The sequence below is a fragment of the Saccostrea echinata genome, unplaced genomic scaffold, assembly GCF_033153115.1.
Source record: "Saccostrea echinata isolate AGI-Se365-2 ecotype Australia unplaced genomic scaffold, CSIRO_AGI_Sech_v1 ptg000022l, whole genome shotgun sequence".
NCBI classification, from domain to species: Eukaryota; Metazoa; Mollusca; class Bivalvia; order Ostreida; family Ostreidae; genus Saccostrea; species Saccostrea echinata.
This window is the reverse complement of record NW_026889771.1, coordinates 13,357,417-13,379,077: the sequence shown is the minus strand read 5'-3', so window position 1 is coordinate 13,379,077 and position 21,661 is coordinate 13,357,417. Positions and strand designations below refer to the sequence as shown.

Genomic DNA, 21,661 nt, shown 5'->3' with positions numbered 1-21,661 from the left:
CCCTGGCTGCCATTTTTTAAAATCCATACTGTTATCTACCCATTTACAATGCAAATTATTTTACTCGTATTGCCTTTTAATGACATAATGTACAAAGCGTCTGCTACTGGTCTTGAGTAGGCTTTCTCCTCTAACGCCCCCCCCCCCCCCCGGAAAATTGGCCCTAGAAAAGGATTTTCCACTGGAAAATGGGCTCAAGAGTAGGATTTCCCCCCAACTGGAAAAATCAGCTCTAGAGCAGGATTTCTCCCATGAAAACCACGCACGCAAAAATCTTACTCTGTTTGGTACATGTAGTTAAAACGTGCAATTTCTCTGTTTGGGTGTTTTTTTTGTATACCTGCTTACATAACTATTTAAGTGTTTAACTCACAGTTTCATCATCATGTGAAAATCAGATCTTAACAATGCACGAGGTTGTGATATTAAGGCAATAATATTCAAAAGTGTAATTCATAGTGTAATACGACTAATGGACATTTGCGGAATCGCGTACAGCGCACAGCGGACTTCGGACTTCAGACTTTAAAAGCCGACTTTTCATAGGGACCGGTATAAAAAAATGAAAAAAATCAAGTTACAACAAATCATCTAAAAATGTGAACTATTAATCGAAGGATAGTGTTGAAATTCTTAGTTTGATTGGTATGATTAGAAAGTTTGCAGAAAATTTATTTATATGTAGATGTATATAAATTCAAACATTTTGAACTGTTTCGAAATAACCATTGTGCATTTGAGTCAAGTCTAAATTAAATTCTCAGAATAACAACAATATTTGGCAGTTAATCTGAAAAGTACAAACAAGTACTCCTGCTACAACATGTACAATCTCAGCAATGATTGAAACAAACGTTAAATTTCACATTCTGTACGTTTTTTTTAATTTACAAATTGAACGTTGAACTTCCGATGATGACAAAACTTAATCAAAGTTTATGCATTTCCCGCATGGTTTGTTCATAATTTGAAAAAAAGTCAATATTAAAAATCTGGTTTTTAATCTCAAGATGAAAAGTACAAATCATCCAGATCTTGGTCAGTTTATTTTATTCATTTATTTATTTATTTGCCATCGAATATACTCTTGCGCATCATTTAGCCAGGGAAAACACGGTCTATATGACGTATTCTTTCTTAATTATCAGTTATTATTTCAACATGTATGGCATGGTAGATTCGATGTCCCTAATAAAATAACCGCTGAGGTTCAATGAGGAATATCTGTTACAAACTGAGGACGTTACATCAGTTGCGGGTACTGCACAATTGGGCCCTAGTTGCATCATGCCTCTCCATTTTTCTTTACTTGGCTATTTTTATTTATTTATTTATTTATTTATTTATTTATTTATTTATTTATTTATTTATTTATAAGATAATGAACTGCGTGGAATGTATTTGTCAAAACTTTCTGTAGTTATAAACACTGATACTAAAAATGTCTTATTTCATATAAATGTGACCGTGTGAAATGAACAGATTTTGAGTGACAATTATTTTCTTTGATATAGTGCTAATAATAACTTAATTATAGACCTTGACCGCAAGACATTTGATGCCACCTGTACCTGAGTTAACATGTTAATTATTATTCAATTATATCAATTATGTCCTTCTGCCCAGAGTTACTCGGCTTTGTAATTACTTCTTGCATTGTTCTTATAAATTGGTAGTTTAATACAAGATCTTCAGCTGGAAACTGGACCTTGCACTGTCCACGCCGACTCACAGATCGTGTAGAAATCGCCAAGTTTTGGATCATAATAAATTATTAAACGAAGTACCGACTTGTGCATTTCTACCGGTCATATAAACACGATGGATAATTTCAAAACCAAAGAAACTGGGGGAATAAGACAAGCCATGTGCCCATGCCCATTTTTCGGCTATGCAAGAACATTTATTGGAAAAAATCTCTCAATTGTTCGAATTTACTTAAGCATTTTAATGTTTGCAGTAGTTCTCAAAATGATATTTATATTCTAAACAAGCTAAACAGTTGACTTTCATTTACTGTCACAAGTGTCTAACATGGGTAGGGACTTCTATTAATTAATCTGCATATTGAGTGTTAACACTTATTGTGGAGATATTACAAAAATGTTAACACTGTATATAATGATAGTGGTGATCTACAAGCGCTTGTAGTAAAAATAAATAAAAACGGGAATAAAAGTATTCAAATATCTGTTATAATTTTTATCCGGTATTCTAAATAATTTACTGTAAATGAGTTCATTACTACATATATATACTATTTCCAGTGAAAAAAAATGTTATTCCTACAGACATTTTTTATAAAGTAAAACAAAATTAACCCCCTCCCCAAAAAATAAAAAAAAAATCATGACTCGAACACTTTCCTCAATAAACGTCCCTTTAAAGAGCTCCTCACTAACCACTATACCACGGAGTGACACATACATACCCATTTGAATAGCATACAGTTCTCTATATTTAGCAAGCGTATTTGGACTTAGAATTTTTTAAGACCACGGTGAAAATTTAAGTAAGTTAACTTAATTTTTAATGTAGAGTGGGTCTTTGTACCAAATTTTTGCAAGTGTAAAAAGCAACATCTTTCCATTGCCTTTCATTAATCGTTCTCAAAAAAATGGTACGATGACCCACTCTATTTAAAAAAATGTAGTTATATCATTCAATTTATGCCAGTTTTTGTGAAAATTGAGCGTGATGCCATTTTTTTTTTGTGTTAATCAGAATCATTTTCGCTGTTACAGTATTCAGGTTTTGTCAAATTTGTATCCAAATGGTAATAAGCATTACACTAATTCAAGAAAAAGTGAATTTTTTAAAAAAATGAATTTACTGATTTTTTATCGATCGTTATGTAGGCATATGGCTCGGCTTATTCCCCCAGTTTCTTTAATAAAAATAAATAAAATCTTTTTCTCGGAGACAAAAACATGCCTTATTACGATTTTGGTTCATTTTTCTCAATACCTAATGAAAAGGAATGTTGTAGAATGATATCAAAATATTCTCAAGATATTTCATAAAATTCGTGCATGTAATGGTTTCATCACCGTAGCATCGATTGTGTAAGTGTGCGTCTGTGTGTGTTTGTGGGGAGGGGGGTTAACTTAAATCTTTGACAACAGAGGGGGGGGGGGGGTAGGTTCCAACGGTACTAGAAAATATGTACCAGCTTTAAAATGATCATTGTAATATTAAATAAATAGTGAAAAAATTATGTTCGGATAATTTGTATATAAAGGGCGACTCACCTCTATTAACAAAAAAAAATCACTGTATTTCTAGATAATATGAGATCAGGAATCTGCATCCATGTTTCCTACAAAGTCAAATGTATATCTCTATTCAGTTCAAATTCGATATACATTAGGGTACATAACACTGTTTCCTTCTTTTTTCTTTCTACGGGGGTGGGGGTTAAAATATCAAGCTAAATAAATAATACCAAATAATATATACTAATTACATTTAAAGATAGAAGTAGTAAAGAATAATTAAGTAAGTTTTAATTAATAAATAAATAAACAAGAAGTTTAACTACTAGTAACTCAAATTCTTACACTGTGTGTGTAAATTAGTGGGGCATACAATGTTTTTCTAAGCAAAAAAGTTCCGTACTATTTTAGGCTCTCGGTGTGACTTCTGTGACTGAAACATAAAAGTAAACTTAATCTTAAACTCAAACTTAATATTCCTATTTATAAATGTCACAGAAGTTTGCAGTTTATTCGATAATCATGATTTGAAATTGCCATTGAAGAAATAAAAAGGTGATTAATAATTTCTACACTCTGAAATGTTCCCCTTATTTAAAGTCCGAAGTCTGAAGTCTGTAGTCCATTATCCGCTATTCCGCAAATGTCCAATAGTATAGTTGAGTTTGCTATATACACTAGACAAAATTGCTAACGCACCACTTATTATTTTTATTTGTGAATTGATCATTTTTCTGATTGGTACTAGAATATAAAATATGCCATCTTTTCCAAAACAGTTGGATTGACAAATGTCTTGGTGTCATGTCAAGATCCTTAAAGGACCTTCTTGTCCGAAAACCAATTTCCCGACGTGCACTGCGCACCGTTTTTGCCAAGATATGAAGTTGGTGCTTACCGATGGTGGTCCTTGACGTTGCGACGGGAGCAGTCTCCCATTTAAAAATCAAATGATATACCCTGATTGACTACCATATCGCTTAGTAGTCATCCAGTGCCTTGGTATCCCTACCAAATCCACCCAACTTCCGGTTGCCCCAATTTTGTGGAACAATCTTGAAATTATTGTGTGGTGCTCACTTAATGCCGTCGATATCTATTGTAAACATTTTTATGATCATTAATTCATTTTCAACAGTTTTTCACCAGAGAAATTCATAATCATTTAATTCTTTTAATTTTTCACGAATTTCTTTAAAGGAACCCCCAGCAGACACCATACTGGCTGCCTCAGCACGCTCTTCTAGAGTCAAACGCCGCATACGGCGTAACTTTTTTTCAGAGTTTTTGATTAGTACAAACATAAAGAACACAACCACAAAGAAAAAATTAGAAATTTATTCAACCAAAAAAGTATGGATATGATTTTAATTTTTTCTATGAAGTGGTTACGCTTCATTAAACATTGTTGTTATTTATCAGGTAAAGCATTTAAATATCTCATTTTTTATTAAAGTAACATAATTATATATCAAAAACATCATAAACAAGTTTTGAAAAGAAAAATATTAATTTATTTAGGTGGTGCGTTAGCAATTTTGTCTAGTGTATAAGTATAGAGTTGTGTATGCACTTCTCTCTCCAATTCATACACATCATTTCAATGTTAAAATAATATTTATTTTTCAACATATAAAATGCGTAACCCTGATTATTTTGTCGAAGTCGGGTTCCAGAGTCATTAAAGAGTTTTCAAAAAATTGCTTATTTTCACCTCAAACTGTTCTTAAAATATTCATTAAATATGTTTGAACATTATGTTGAAACGGGACACTTTTTCTTTCTATCCACACAAATTTCGTAATTATTTACTCAGTAATAATAACAAAAGAACAAAAGAACAAAGATTTTTATTAAGTACAATGGTCAAAGTAATCTCTTCAAGAAATATAATTCTCTCTATTCTTAAAAGTCTCCAAATTACAAATATCCTTGCAAGCATCTATATTTGCAAATTACACAGTACTTATTAATCACATAATATATAAAAGTACATCTCATATGATACATTGACATCATTTAAACATGTTCATAATACATGTATACATTACACAGACAAGTTTTTTGCTGTTGAGAGGGCAGTTCTACCCAGAATACTATAACTGTTTACTATTCGGTATATTTGAAGACTTTCACCTATCCTCCAGATTCCCCCACCCAGAGTCGTCCTAGATCGTCAATACTTAATCTATCATAGTCATCCAGACTACGGAGAAACTGTCCGTCCTGATCGATAATATGGATGCATTTATTCCCATTATCACCCACCAGGATATGACCCATGGCGTCCGTAATAATGGTACATGGAATAAACTTTCCTTTTATCGTTTGCATTCCTTTATATCGGAATCGGAGTTTCCCCTTCTTGTTGACCACAACAATGGCTTTGGCGTCCATGTGCACGTCGCAAGCACATACATATCCCCATTGACATTCTCTGCCACGTAAAACATTCTTTCTCCTTCATTAAATAAAGAATTCCCCTGGTCATCTTTCTCTATCTCCTGCTTAACTTTTTGTCCTTCGTGGCGCACAATCTTATAAGTTCCCTAACAAGACGTACCCATAGTGACCAGCAAGTCGCCTGATTTTGTACCGCAAAGTCCTAGCTAGCGGCTCCCATCCTTTTTGCACCGTGATAAAGTTGGTAGATTTGCCATCTCTGACAATATTAACAGATCTTTTCATTCTATCTGTATATAATAGCTTTCCGTTTTTTTTTAAATCAAAATGTCACTCAGATGACCATTCCAATCCACACAACTAGACATAACGGTCTCCAGTATGAAATACTGTGTGTTTATTCGTTGGATGATTGACTTTTCTTTATACGTTATCCAAGCTTCATCAGTTCCAAGACAAGCCATCTACCTCAAGTTGTTCTTTTATTTTGGGTTGACCCAAGATCACAGGAACAGTAAGTACTCCAAAGAACGAGGGCGCTTTTGATTGTCATTCGGAAGGAATCTGGGCCTACTTGAAAAGTGAAAATTTCATTGATCTGTCACATGAATTTTTAGCATTCTTTTGATGTATCGGGTTTCTGTGAAATAGGAAAGGAAAATAGTTTCCCGATATTATATTTTGATTTGCTAAAAAAGAACTTGAAATTTGGCTAGATGAGTCAGTTGGTACAAAATGTTACATTTTCAAACACGTTTTTCTAAAAATTTGCTACCTCTGGGTCATCTCTCCATGATTTTGAAACGTTATTTGTGTGCATCTTAATTCAAAGAAACTAACAAACATTTGTAAATAAGAATAGATATGGGTTACCTCATATCCATGATATTCGACTTTTAATTAGTCCCCTACCGGTGAAACCGGAGGGGACTATAGGTTTCCTCTGAGTCTGTCCGTCCGTCCGTCTGTCAGTCTGTCTGTCTGTCCGTCTGTCTAGCTGTCCCTCTGTCTGTCTGTCTGTCCCACTTGGTTTTCCGCACTTTTTTTCTAAACGCTTGCAGATATTGATCTGATTTTTGGTACGTGAGTGTATTTTGATGAGTTACAGATCAACTTTGCATTTCGTTCCGCTTCAATGATTTTGACGGAATTACAACCTTTTTCAATTTTTCAGGGTTTTCCGCAATTTTCTTCTAAACGCTTGCAGATATTGAACTGATTTTTTGGTATGTGAGTGTATCTTGATGGGTTACAGATCAAGATTGCATTTCGTTCTGCTTCAATGATTTTTGAAGGAAAAACGACCTTTGCAATTTTTCAGGGTTTTCCGCAATTTTTTTTCTAAACGCTTGCAGATATTGAACTGATTTTTGGTATGTGACTTTACTTTGATGAGTTATAGAACAAGTTTGCATTTCGTTTCACTTTATTGATTTTTCACTGAATTTTGGCATTTTCAATTTTTAACGGGAACCAGATTACACTTGCCGGTAGGGGACTATTATTGCTAATTCAATACTCATTGATAATGCAATAGTCTCAGAATGCTTGTTATTTAATACTTAAAATAAGAACATGCTCAACTCTGCGACCAAAGTGAAGCTGCGTCCTGCCGTCCTGATTAAATCATATTATCATTTTGATAGAGGGCGACCATTTAATAGATGGGTGGCAAATTTTGGAAATAAATAATCTGTCTTCAAATAGGAAATAAATAGTCTGTCCTCCAGGGAAGAAAATAAATAATCTGACCATGACTTGTGGTATCTACACCCCTCACACAAAACTCTCTTTAACCAACTTGAAAAAAAATCTGTCTTTTGAGTGCAGATTTTTTTTTTCCAGTAAAGATCGTTACTTCCCCATCTGATTAAACATTGCAACGTCATAACATTATGACGATGACGTCATAATACATTTGCTTTGCAACATAGGAGAGGCGTAAAAGGTAAGTGTTCATAAGCTACGTCAGTTTCTGTACGTCACATATATAAGTGCATTTCAAAAACGAACAAATAATGGTGATTTAAGGTATTCGAACGCCTAATAATGATTTTTTTTTAAAAAAAGATAATACACTTATGTTTTTGATCCCGAGTTTATGTAGACCTTTAGAGGCAATTATATTTATCGTAACGTCATGATATTATGACGTCTCAGAGGTCTTTGACGATGACCTTATGACATCACAATATTATTTGCTTTGCAACCAAAACAAAAGAAAGGCGTACAAAGTGAGTATTACAAATGTGTTGTAAGCAGCAAATTAACGAATTCGTTTCCTTAAGGTTGAATGATACCGCTGTTCCCTTTCTTGGGGAAGGCAATGCTGGCTATTTATTAATTGATTCGAGTGTTCTTAGTACATTTCCCCAACATGCAAGAATTAGCAACCGTATGGACGTCGTCTGAGGAGCACAAAGGAGTCAAACTCTTTTTAAATATACATCATCCTTAAATCTGCATCGACTGGGTATATAAAAAAATTGTAGTCAGCAAATAATCCTTAACTACAAGTACAAGTGAAAGGGGGGGGGGCACATTTTAATAACACAAGAGACAACAGGAATTACATGTACTTAGGAATTGTCAGTTTTCCTTGTGTATTTCAGAATGGCGTTTGAAATAGATTACGGAGAGGTGTTGGATTTTGGTGAGGAGGCAGTAAAGAATGTGGTAAGATTTTTTGCTGAATCGACAATCATTAAAAATAAAAGTCCCCCTCCTTCTTATCTTTATTTGAAAAAAAAAAACATTGTACATGTATATTTCATCCATACTAAATTGAATATTAAGATTAAATTAATTTGTGGAGCATTTTCAGAAAAAGTACTGGATCTAAATCATTATTTCAATAACTACATAGCCTTTATTTTTATATGCATCATATCGTACTTGTTTCATGTTAAATGTAATCGTGTACGTATGTAAGCTTTTCAGGTTAAGGATCATAAAAAAAAATTGCAACAAATTGATACTGCGATAGTATAGACCCAAACTTTTTCTATCAACCTATCTTTTTCTAGGACGAAAAGATGAAGATTTTGAAGTTTGAGTATAACTGGGTGGATGTAGTAGAAGAGGCAGAAAAGCAAAAAGAGGTATTTTGTTAGAAATAATAGCAATTTACATTTAAACACTTTACAAAACATGGTTTTTAAGTGGCAAAATAGCTATAAAATTTGACTACATGGAAAGAAATCAAGAATAAGTTAAGACTTACTATCATTACCAACATCTTTTTTAAAATATGTGTTTCAATGGAGATGCTCAAAAAAGACAACAATTTTTTTTTTGCAGACAAAGGTCGAAATGAAGAGACGCGATCCACAGAAAATTCTAAAACGGAATCACGAAAAACGAATGGTAAGAAAAAAGAATTGCGCATTTTTATTAGTCTCCCACTCGGCACACCTCGGCCGATTACGTTTGATGTAGGGTACCGTAGTCAGCCGAGGTGAGCCGAATGACAGTCTCCTTCTCCGTTTGTGGACTGATGAACTTTTAAATGAAAAAAAATGTGTTGTTGTTTATTGCAGAGGGAAATCGAAGACAGGAAAATTCATTCCTTGGGATTAAACCAAGTACATTAGGAATTGCTGGTAAGCATATAGAATAATATCGGCATAAAAATTATGATAAGAAAGTAAAAACATACTTTTTAAAAACAAACCAGTGTTAAAGTAAAATTAAGTCCCATTTGTTCTATTACAGAAAATCTTCAATGATAAACAGAAACAAAAAGCAAAGAGAGATCATCAGAAAATATTGAAGCACAAAATAAAGAGACGCGACCCACAGAAAATTCTAAAACAGAATCACGTAAAACGAATGGTAAGAAAAAACAAAGAATTGTGCATTTTTTTTTGTTAATTAAAAACAGTCTCCTCCTCCATTTGTGGACTGATGAACTTTTAAAAAGACAAAATGTGTTGTTGTTTATTGTAGAGAGAAATCGAAGACAGGAAAATTCATTCCTTGGGATTAAACCAAGTACACAAGGAATTGCTGGTATGCATATACCTGTAGAATAATATCTGCATAAAAATTATGATAAAAAAGTAAAAACATACCTTTTAAAAACAAACCAGTGTTAAAGTAAAATTAAGCCCCATTTGTTCTATTACAGAAAATCTTCAATGATAAACAGAAACAAAAAGCAAAGAGAGATCATCAGAAAAATATTGAAGCACAAACATAAAATACTTATGGTAAGAAATCACATTCAGACGGACATATCTACAATTTTTTTTTTAGAAAGGCACAAGCAGAAAATGAGCTACATGTAATTAAATATCTAATATCAAGCTGTGTTGCTTTTCCCTTGCAGAAAAATATTGAGACGAAACGGGAGACAGAAAAACTGATCATGGCTGCATACAAACAATTAATGGTAAGAAAACAACGAATCTCTATCTATAGATTATAGATGTATGCAAGATGCAGTAGTTTTCATGATCAGAAATAATTTTAAAAAATAGTGACCGTTTGTATATTTTTCTTTGTAGCAAAGGATTAAGGCTAAGCATATGCACAAATATTTACTGATGAATGTCCACAATGAACTACTGGTGAGGACACACTAATGTTTTACATTTGGCATCGCTATAGCTGATGTAGACAGTTTGTTTCATTTAATTTTTATCTTTGGTTGTAAACTTCTGTACAGATATAAGTAGAATAATGTAACAAATCCTTATTTTGTTAGCATTCAGACTGGTAATTCATTCATTAACGGTATTCAAACTGTCTATAATTGTTTATAACTTCTCTATTTAGAGTGTGGTGAAAAAGGAAGGCAACACAAGTACATATACAGATTTATTTGGAGAGAGGAAAACGCTGTCGAGTTCACTACAGGTACAATTAAGATACAGAGAAAAACAAACCATTAATACATTAATGTAGAATTTTCCTGACATACATTTATTGGTTTTATTTATATAGAAAAATTTATTATATTTCAGGTACTGGCAGACAAAGGAAAAGAATTAATTAACAGAATCATGTAGTGTTTTGGTTTTAATTAAAAAAGTGCCTACACCCATGGTGACATTTGTTTCATTAGACATAAAACTTTTATTGGATTAAACTTAATTAACCTTTAAACGAGTTTCTTTTTTTCCCTCAAACTTGTTTGGTATGTTACGAGATGTGAACTTATGGAGTTATATGTAAAACAGCTCATATAGCTTTAGAGAAAAGTATTAGAATACAAATAGGAAAGGCTAACCAATATTTAAAAAAAAAAATGAGAAGGGGGTCCATCCCCAAGTGCCTTGGAATAATAATACTAGTATCTAAGAATTTTCCTATGTACTATATGTATTTCGTATGTAAAAAATTGAATCTTATTGTTATATCCTGGAAATATGTGTTAGAATATGTTTACATGCATCTGTAGTCGCGACGAAATTTTATAAACCTGTGGTTTTTAATTAAAAAAAAAAGAACGATTTCAACGTGAAAGATATCTCATAATAGAGCCAAAATTTCCCCTCTTTCTTTCTCAGAATATGATTTCCCCCTTGTATCAATGCTTAAATAATATCGGCAAAAGTTTATATGAAAGTCAACTGATTTTTTAATAAAATTATGAGTGCTTTCGATTTTGGAATTGTCAAATTTAGAATAAAATCTTAAAATATATAGTTCAAATCAATGAGTCTAAACCCAAAATTTTTACTCATAGAAAATTTTAAAATTAGTCACTCAAAATATCGTAAGACTCGATGTTTCAACTCCTCCCTCGACGCAAAGATAAACTGTTTTAAAATGTATATCCGGGTTCGAATCCCACTGCAGTAGGAGAGACCGGTCCTTCGGATGAAAATGTACACAAACCGAAATCCCGTGTCGCAGTAGGTGCTGGCACGAGGGGGGGGGGGGGGATTCTGCTCTATAGCCAGTGAAAAGACTTTATTTGAGGGGGAAATCCTACTATACAAGACCTGTCACCGGTATAAAGAATTAAATTTTTCAGTGTAGTCTACTCGTATACCCAGTTATATAATTGGACTTAAACTGGAAGAGGAGTGGCATTTTTTACAGATTTTACAGACATTTCTATTTTAAATAACCATTGCAAAACCGGTCATCAAATTAAAAAACCGATATAAAGAATTATATATCATAGTAAAGTTTACCCAGTCATACTGAAATCAGATTAAAACTGTAATAGGAGTATCATTTTGAATGAATTTTACAGAAATTTCTATTTTAGTAACCTTGGCAAAACCGTCAGTCAAAATCAAAGACCTGAATAAAGAAACATGTATTTTAGAGTAGTTCAATATTTCTCATTGTCAACTTTGTTTTTGTTTCATATAGTACAGTGTTTTTCTTGTCAAGGAATGCCTATATATCGTCTTCTTCAATATTAAGGAATTGGCAAGGTTCCTGGCTTTCATATAGAATTTTTCAAGATCTTCGCCTCGGTCAATATTGATATTTTTCTGGTGAATAACAAACCATATTCACTAATGAAAGAGTCCATAATTGTATATTATTCACTGAATTTTATGACAAAATGTTGCTTTATTGTAACGCTGGTAGCGCACCATACATATGCACACCAGTATCAGAGTAACGTCCCTTGACATTAGCAACTTACGCGCGGTATAGTTTTCATGTGTATTTCAAGATTTAGTGAGTAAACAAAACCATTTCAAGCTGATACATTATTGAAACACATGTTTTATTGTTGATGAGTGACATTTATTGTTTACAATTCTAAGTATTTAGTTTTGTTTTCAACCTTCATCAATAACTACACCGGTACCGTAGAACCCCGGCATATAAATTATACACTTATTTCATGACTACGAGGGGAACAGTCAAACTGTTGTCCCGAGGTAATGGGGAAGACCTGGGAAACTGTTGCCCGAGGCCGAAGGCCGAGGGCAACAGTTTCCCAGGTCTTCCCCATTATCGAGGGACAACAGTTTGACTGTTTCCCGAGTTGTCATGAAATAAGTGTTTTATTACCTAACCTACTATATAATTTCTTAAAGTAATGATATCGACATAATAATCAATGGCTTTTAAAATACATTGACAAAAGTTTGTATTATTTTTTAAAACCAAACTAAACAAGATGAATATTAATCAAATATTCACACTGATTGGTGAAAAATTAATGGGTGTGATATTATCATGCACTAATAAATTGGGGAAAAAAAGCATGTAGTAAACAACATAATGATGTCTTAAAGATTTGAATATTGCACGTTTATGGCAAAGATCTATACTGAATGAAAGGGGCCTACATTTTTCCCAAACTACCCTCAGAAAAGGTGTTCATGGCCTCTTCTTTGAAATGATATTAAATTGAATATATATTTAAATTGGTATCAGGTTTACTTTTCAGATGATAATTTCGAATTGAATAAAAATGCTTCAATTTATATATAATTCAATATTATAGCTGTAAAATACGGGAAATTAACTATGATGTCATAATGAAACAGTTCAGCCATGCAACAGTTCATTCTGTGACCGGGTAAACAGTTTTGACTGTTTCATGATTTGCAAAAACATTAAAAAGAATCAGGAAACAGTTCAAAATGCCTAATTACAATTTATATAGTAGGTTAGGTAATAAAACGATCTGTTGACTCTCTGTCCCTTGAGTACAATATCCAATAGAACTACCACTACTTTTCTTTCTTTCTGTAGAGATGATTCTACCCGTTGAAGGAAGCATACGTGCTTTTGTTTACCAATTATAAACATAATTTCATTGGTTTTCACTGCATAGAGAATTTTACACGGGCGATCACTCTCAACAAGTTAAATTGATGCAAAGCATCAAAACAGCCGCAAAAATATATTTAGTATTTTGAAGTATTTCCACAATTAAGAAAACAAAAATACTAATAGAAAAAATATGACACATTAAATTTTTACACTTGCTTTACTTTTCTGTGCATTTTTTAAACTTTAATTTTCAGTGATCAATTGTTAAATCCAAATAAATGAAAATCGGATTAATTGAGATAAAGGATAGGAACTTGTTATCATCAAATCACAAAATATAGCAAATACCTAAATGCTGACAAAAAGGACGTACATGTACAAACTTCACGTAATCAGTCTGATAGTTATCCAGGATTTTTGTCACAATGCCGATCAGTGTTATGATAGATAATTATCCCAGGCGCGTAGCTGCCTATACGCAAATACGCAAGTGCGTACACATTATTTTCAGAAAAAAAAGAGATAAGAAAAAAGAGAGAATTATTCGGAGAAAAAAATCTCAGTACCATCCAACAAATATTCGTGTTTCAAATTATTCTGTGTCATACTGTGTCGATTTAAATTTTAAATTATCATGGATGTATGAAAAATTTGAAATCTTTTATTATAAAACTGCCAAATCCAAATAAATCATTCATTATTTTGTCATTGTTCTATTATACATCGATATTTTTTTAAAAAATTAAGTTTCAGCTACATCGTTAAATGCTATGATCTACTAGTATGATTTACAATACGATATTTTTTTGTTCATAATTAAAATTTTGTATACTTGTTTTTAAACGTTAAGAATTAATGATTATATGATACCAACTAATATATCGGTTAAATTTTTAGCCTCAATTATATGTTCAAGTTTCCATGGAATATTAATTTTCGTTAAAACAATAAATATTACTGTCTTTTATTTCCTAAACAAAAACTAAATGGCATAATTTTTATATTTCAAGAAAATGAACGAAATATTTGGTAAAACTCCTGAGCTTCTGGGTCTGGGCCCTCACCAGCAGGCACGTAGTATCAAGGGGGCCTCCCCCAACTTATTCCCAAAACCTAACCTTTTACTATTGAAAATGTACATTGAAAGGGTGGACCCCCACTGTTTGTTGCACCATTGTTAAATCATGGTAATTTGGTAATGTATTAATAAAAATTTGGTTTGTGAAAGATGGACACCCCCTTCCCCCCTCATTAAACACACACCATACACACAAGAAATAGGACTTTGAATTTTGACAATCTTCCTTTTTCGTCCTTGCTTGACAAAATTTTTAAAGTTGTATTTTTTTCCTGGCTGGCAAAAATTATATTACGCCTGACCAGAGCCCTTAGACACGGGGGGGGGGGGGAGGGGGGCTCAAGACCCCCCTCCCCACCAAACCCCCTGCCGTTCTCTGTGTACACATCATTTCTATTCTGGCTACGCGCCTGTATCCCAACAAATGTGAAGTGCAGAAAAAAAATCATTGTGTCATTTACAACTGTAGTGAATTCAAAACAAAATTCAGTTTCCGGAAACTCAATACGTTTTGTTTTTATATCCTACGCACGCCCATGTTGGGGAGCAGTTCATGAAAAAACTTTTTATAAAGTTATAAATTAATAAATATCTGATAAGAAATGAAAAACAAATTGAAACGTCATAACAACCATTTAGACTTAGTAATAAGCAAATTTTCAACATTTTTATTCATAACTTTTATAGGTGTGATGAATAAGAAATTATTTCAACGAAGAAATGAAAAAAAAAATAACGTCTCATTTCCCCATGTGCTCGTTCTAGCACAACCACAAATAGATCGGCCGTTGCTGCGGCCGATAATCAGAGTTTTTTTAAGTGAAAAAACCCATGAATCAAACCTTTTTTTCTCCGGATAACCGTGACTTGCTAATGTCCATAAGCCTTTAGGCTTATTTGTGAAAAGGTTTTTAAAAACTTCTCCTATTCTTAAAAAAAAAAAAAAAAAAAAAAAAAAAAAAAAAAAAAAAAATCAGTAATTAAAGGAATTTTTCCTAACCAAAATTTTATTTAAATGTGCTGTAGCAACTTATCTTTTTGTCAGAATGTGTGAATTCAATTCCTTTTCATAGTAATTAAATAACCTTTAAGTGTACGTATGAACTTTATGTATATGACTGCAGATAAATCATGACCCATCGGTATTGTATATACATGTATAAATTTCAGAAAAATTAATGAAGCTGTACCAGGAAGGAAGATTCCTCACAAATGAAGTGATAAAAGAGAATAGCGAGAAAATTACGTCAATTTTGTCACCAGCGTGGCGCAGTGGTTAGAGCGTCTGCTCTAGAGTCGCGGAGTAAGGAGCTTATCATTACGTTCGAATCCATTGAAGGTCGTGGAGACCGGTCTTTCGGATGAGACTGTATAACCAAGGTCCCGCGCCTCAGTAGGTGTTGGCACGAAAAAAGTCCCTCACGGCTCAATGACCCTAGGTGCCGAGTATAGCCCTCCACTGGCAAGTGGTGATGTCTCCATATGAGTAAGCAATTCTCGAGAGGGACGTTAAACAACAAACAAACAAACAAACAAAATCATGTGTCTGCACATGGAGTTTATGTCTCCCAGTTGATTCGAAAATATGTTCTTTGTTCTAATGAAGAATTTCATCCTTAGATAGTGAACTGGGAATATAAGTTACATTTTTGGTAGTATAATTAAAAAATCTTCTAGAGAATCGCTTACCAGATGACCTTGGTATGAGTATAGGTAAATCAAAGCTGTGCATTCACTGTAAAATTTGTGTTTAGGAAATAAACACTTCCATAACGCGTTAAGATATTTTTAAAGTTTTATTTGTTAAACATAATATTAAACGTGTTCAATATTATATTTAACAACTGTACTCGTACACTTATGTCTACACATGTTAAATATCTAAATGCATTTAAAAAGAAAACACTTATCTTCCCCGAAATGACACCGTCATGTATATTTAAACGATAATTAGAGCGGGTATCGAAACAAAAAAAAATCACAATGTATAAGCTTAAAGAACTTTATTAAAGAGAGTTATTGACAGTGCAAATATGAACCATGAAAATTGCTTCTTATTACTGCAAGTAAAGGTTTGTTTGTTCGTTTTTTAACGTCATTTGTACATGTATGTGGATGAGCAATGTACTTGTAGTAGTAGTGGCTTCAAATCCCCTTCGGTTATTTTGAAGAGAAGTAAATGTTAAATTTCACTAAAAGATCTATATTAATATCAGTAGTTTCATTAAATCTTAACAGGCATGTTTATCAGACCTTCTTTTCTACAGGTTAATTGGTTCATATCGAACGTAGCAAAGACACATGTACGTATCAGATTAAATGGTGTCATCTTCAAGTTCGAGTGCAATTGTTGTTTCATTATTCAAGCACTTCTTACATTCTAGAAGAGAATGAACTTTGTGACGACTACTGCGTTACTTCGACAGTTTTGAATATCTAAAACATATTCCTGTACATCGGAAATGGATACTTTCTTGCAGTTTTTGATGGGATACAAATCATACAATGTATGTATGCTAGTTAAGGACTTGCTGAGAGTAAAACAAATAACATGTACCTGTACAAGATCTTTTATTGACTGATTTGAAGAAATCTGTCTGCAGGCCTGTGACGGTACATATTGTCGTTTTGTACATATTGTCGTCGGCGACAATATGTACCTACCCTCACTGCACATATTGTCGTCCATCGGTACATATTGTCGCCGGCGACAATATGTACCGAGAGGAGCCTTATTTTCTTCCTGCATAATGGGCGACAAAATGTACAGTCAAGCACCAGCACATATTGTCGTCGGCGACAATATGTACAGTCAATGTCGGCATATATTGTCGTCGATATATTGTTTTGAAGAATATTTACTTGAGAAAGGAAAGAGCGGTTGACATACACACACGCACGTACGGAGGGAGACAGACAGCATTACTCGCAGTACCGTAGGGAGAAAATTTTTTGGTCAGAAAATTGTGTCCAGGATTGATGTACATCACTATGATATGTCAAGATAACGTAATTCTTGAGATATCTGATAAATCAGCCTATTCTTTTTTCTTGTAATATACGAATACTTGGAGATTAAATACATGTATTGGTTTTTTGCTCAGTAATAATGATTATTTGGAAATTATTTTTTACTTATTTTTATATACATTCATGTGCCGATATAATAGGTGTTGGTGTTGACATTTTGAGATCACCTGAACTGGAAGTTCTAGTGAGCTTTTCTGATCACATTTTGTCTGACCGTCCCTCTGTCTGTTAGCTGTTCACAATTTCAGCTTCTTCTCAAGAATTACTGGGTCAATTTCAATCAAACTTGCCACGAAGCATCCATGAATAAAGGGGATTCAAGTTTGTTCAAATGAAGGGACATGCCCTCTTTCAAGGGAAGTAGTTAAGAATAAGTGAAAATTTAGTGACATCTTTTAAATATCTTCTCAAGAACCACTGTGTAAGAAAAGTTGAAACTTATGAGAAAGCTTCATTATGAAGTGTAGATTCAGTTTTATTCAGATCATGTCCCTCGGGGGAAGGGTGTGGCTACAATAGGTGATCATAAGTTTTTCATAGAATATTTAGAAAAATCTACTGGGTAAGAAGAGAAGATACTTATGTGAAAGCTTCATTATATAGCGTATATTGAATTTTGAGGTGCTGGCACGAAAAAATTCCCTCACTGCTCAATGACCCTTAGTGCCAAGCATAGGTCTAAATTTGCAGCCCTCCACCGGCAAGTAGTGACGTCTACATACGAATGAAAAGGTCTCGAGATGGACATTATAACAACAAACAAACAAAAATAAAATCAATTTTGTTCAAATCATGACCCCAGGGGTAAGGTGGGCCACAATGGGTGATCAAAGTTTTACATAGGAATATATATAGAAAACTTTAAAAAATCTTCTCAAAAACCAGACAGATGTAGCACCCCCCCCCCCTCCCGGAGGTTTGATTTTTTTTTATTTTGCTTTGGTAAATTCTGATTGTTGAACTTGTATATACTCTCAATTTAGTCCACAGGTAAAATTTCATAATTAAATAATTTACTTAAAATATATGTCGCCCGCGTGGCAAAGTGGTAGAGTATGTGCTCTAGAGTCGCGGAGTAAGGAGTTGATCCTTACGTCGCGGATTCGAATCCCACTGTGAGGCGTGGAGACTGATCCTTCGGATGAGACCGTATAAACCGAGATCCATCACTGCTCAATGGCCCTAAGTGCCGAGCATATGTCAAAATTTGCAGCTCTCCACCGGCAAGTGGTGGCGTCTCAATATGAGTGAAAAATTCTCGAGAGGGACGTTAAACAACAAACAAACAAACAACTTAACTTAACATACAGTAACACACCTTTACATACAAATGACTTTTTTTTTGTTTGTCAAAAAAAAAATTCTGAACCGACCCCCCCCCCCCCTTTCCGTTCTGAAATTTCTGGATCCATCACTTAGGAACAGCAAGAGGCCCGTGATTCGTGATGTTTATATGGAAGCATCTTCAGGTGGTGCAGATTCAAGTATCTTCATATGAAACCGGGCCTAGGGTAGGGTCGCAATTAGCCATCACAGTTTTACATGGGAATATATTGGAAAATTGTTTAAAAATTATCTTCTCAAAAACAACAAAGCAATGACTAGTCATATTTATATGGACCATTGCCGTGCATTGCCATGCGACATGTTCTGATGGACGATAATATGCGCAGTGAAGTAGGTACACATTGTCGCCGGCGACAATATGAACACGGCGACAAAATGTACCGTCACAATCACGCTGCATGAAATAGCATACGTGATACGTCAGTGTGATTCACACACCAATTACATTCACAAAACTACCAAAAAACAACAAAAGAAATCTTTAAACAACAATATATGTGGGGTGACAATATGTACAGTGAGGGTGAGGTACATAATGTCGCCAGCGACAATATGTACACGTGTAACTTTTCAGCCGGCGACAATATGCACCGATGGACGACAATATGTGCAGTGAGGGTAGGTACATATTGTCGCCGACGACAATATGTACAAAACGACAATATGTACCGTCACAAGGCCTCTAAGTGACCTCTAAAATAGCGCCAGCTGGCCACCAATCATAAAAATTAGTCGCCTATGCAAAATTTGTAGTCGCCATACAAAGGATGACTGCACTTAAGGACATGCGGAATTTGCGACAAAATAAACTTTCAAAACAAGCATTTTTCTTTTCATTGCAAGAATGGTCAACATCCAATCTACAACTTTATGTAATTACGCTTAATAAAACTGTGTATTTACGAAGTTCGAATCTGTTTTCAAATGCAGGGGTCATCACAATTTCTTCCATTCGATGATGAGGACGCCCACTTTTTTACTGACTTTATACATAGTCAGCGCATGTTTGTCTATTGTTCTACGTTTAACAGTAGTTGTATATTTGCATAAATAATAGTGTGTCAAAAGGAGATTAATAGACAAACATGCGCTCATGGTTAAAAAAGAGAAAAAAACTGCTTCTTCTTACATTCGCTCTCTGTGTTGTAACCAAGGATTGTGACATGTTGAATATTATAATTCACCACGTGATTTCTTACCTCAGGTAACTGTGAATACTAAATTCCGTCACGTGACTTGTAAGGAAGCATGTTTTGTGCTAACAAGGACATTGTGTTCGAACACGTTAAGTCATCTGGCATTGATATAAAATCTGCTTTAATTACATTGACGTGCACATATTGTTAATTTCGTTTTGAAACCTTTGTCAGAAGTGTATTTGTAGAATGGAGAGGGAGGTTGGAAAGAGCGCTCACGTTCGCTTTTCCAAACATGTCATTGTTAATTATGTAGTCTAATTTTAGAGCCATTCTTACAATGTTAGCTCCACCTCTCATGCATATCTAATGTTCAATCAAGGGCAGGTAAGTGTAAATTCACTATATTTGGAAAGCAGTAAGGACAAAAAACATTGAATCATTTTATTGTATCACAGTCTAAAATCATCTTAAGATTTAAATGTGGTTCCAAATTGACAGTATTCTTTCATAAACATACAAAAGTAAGATAAGGTTTAGATATAAATGCAACAGAAGCAACCGAAAAAGACCCCAAAACAGGCGTTATGTGCAGTCATCCTTTTTCTTACGTGCCAGTTTAAACAGTCTGTTTGTAACCGATTCATTTTGCAGTTAATCATAAATACATATTTAAATATATTTTTAATTCAGACTTCTTTTATATAGCAAAAATATTCAGGAATCTATTCAAGAAGTATTGTAATTTATTAAACTGACAAATTTTTATTTATCTCTAAAGCGGAGTTAAATTTTTTTTTGTTATCCATGTGTACGTTATATGTGCAATGCTGACTGAATTTGTTGGGAACTAATCAAAGTCTAATTAGTTTTCCTTTCAGTTTATATGTGTATATTAAGTGGCACACACATGTCCATTGTATATATACATAAATTCAGTTGCTTTTTAAGAATTACGTAATACGTGCTTTAAGATGAATGACAATTATGTGTATTGATCAGTGAAAATGTATGCTCTTTGCGCCTGAATGTACGAGAGTGTATTTTTTTGCGGTAACGACATAATGATACTAATGATTTGTTTAGCGATTAAACACTTAATATTTGTTTAGAATCTAAACACTTGCGTTTATGTGTTTAGGCATATTTAATTTCTAAGCACACAAGTGCTAAGTTCTAAACACTTTCTCATGTTTAGAAATTTTATATGATTAGGAGTTTAACAGAAAAAAAGTGACTAAAAAAACAGTGTTGATACGAATTCTAATGTTTTAGAGATCTATTTCACAATCAAATTGATTAGAATGTAAGTTTCAAATAAAAAAAAATAGGTACCGTTAGATACCGTAAATCCGGTTATTTTTATTAAACGATTCTGTTGTTCTACTTTTGTATGTGTATATAAGTTATATATTATAGTTATATATAGTTGTATATAAGTTTCAAATAAAAAAAATAGGTACCGTTAGATACCGTAAATCCGGTTATTTTTATTAAACGATTCTGTTGTTCTACTTTTGTATGTGTATATAGTTGAATAACCAATACAGAAAAAAATCTACAATTTTTTTTCTCCATTTTTGGAAAAATTTTAACCAAAGCAAAACTTTTCTAGGCATCAATATACACTATACAGTATATAACATAATGATATGTATTATAAATCTGAAAGGGGGAGACGAAAAAGAGGAAGGGGTTCTGTAAATATTAATTGTCATTCTAGTAGTTCAGCACTAATAACTTTTGACAAAGAT

At 33.5% G+C, this 21,661-nt stretch overlaps 1 protein-coding gene and 1 long non-coding RNA gene across 2 annotated transcripts in view; both read left to right on the top strand.

Annotated features, from left to right (window-relative positions):
• The window catches only part of LOC133190446 (charged multivesicular body protein 5-like), a 445,151-nt gene that overhangs the window by 41,193 nt on the left and 382,297 nt on the right, over positions 1–21,661 (top strand). The window lies entirely within an intron of this gene.
• On the top strand, positions 9,995–10,449 carry LOC133190987 (uncharacterized). Its single transcript, XR_009721647.1, has 3 exons — positions 9,995–10,011; positions 10,127–10,189; positions 10,398–10,449. It is a non-coding gene; the product is annotated as an uncharacterized LOC133190987 (long non-coding RNA).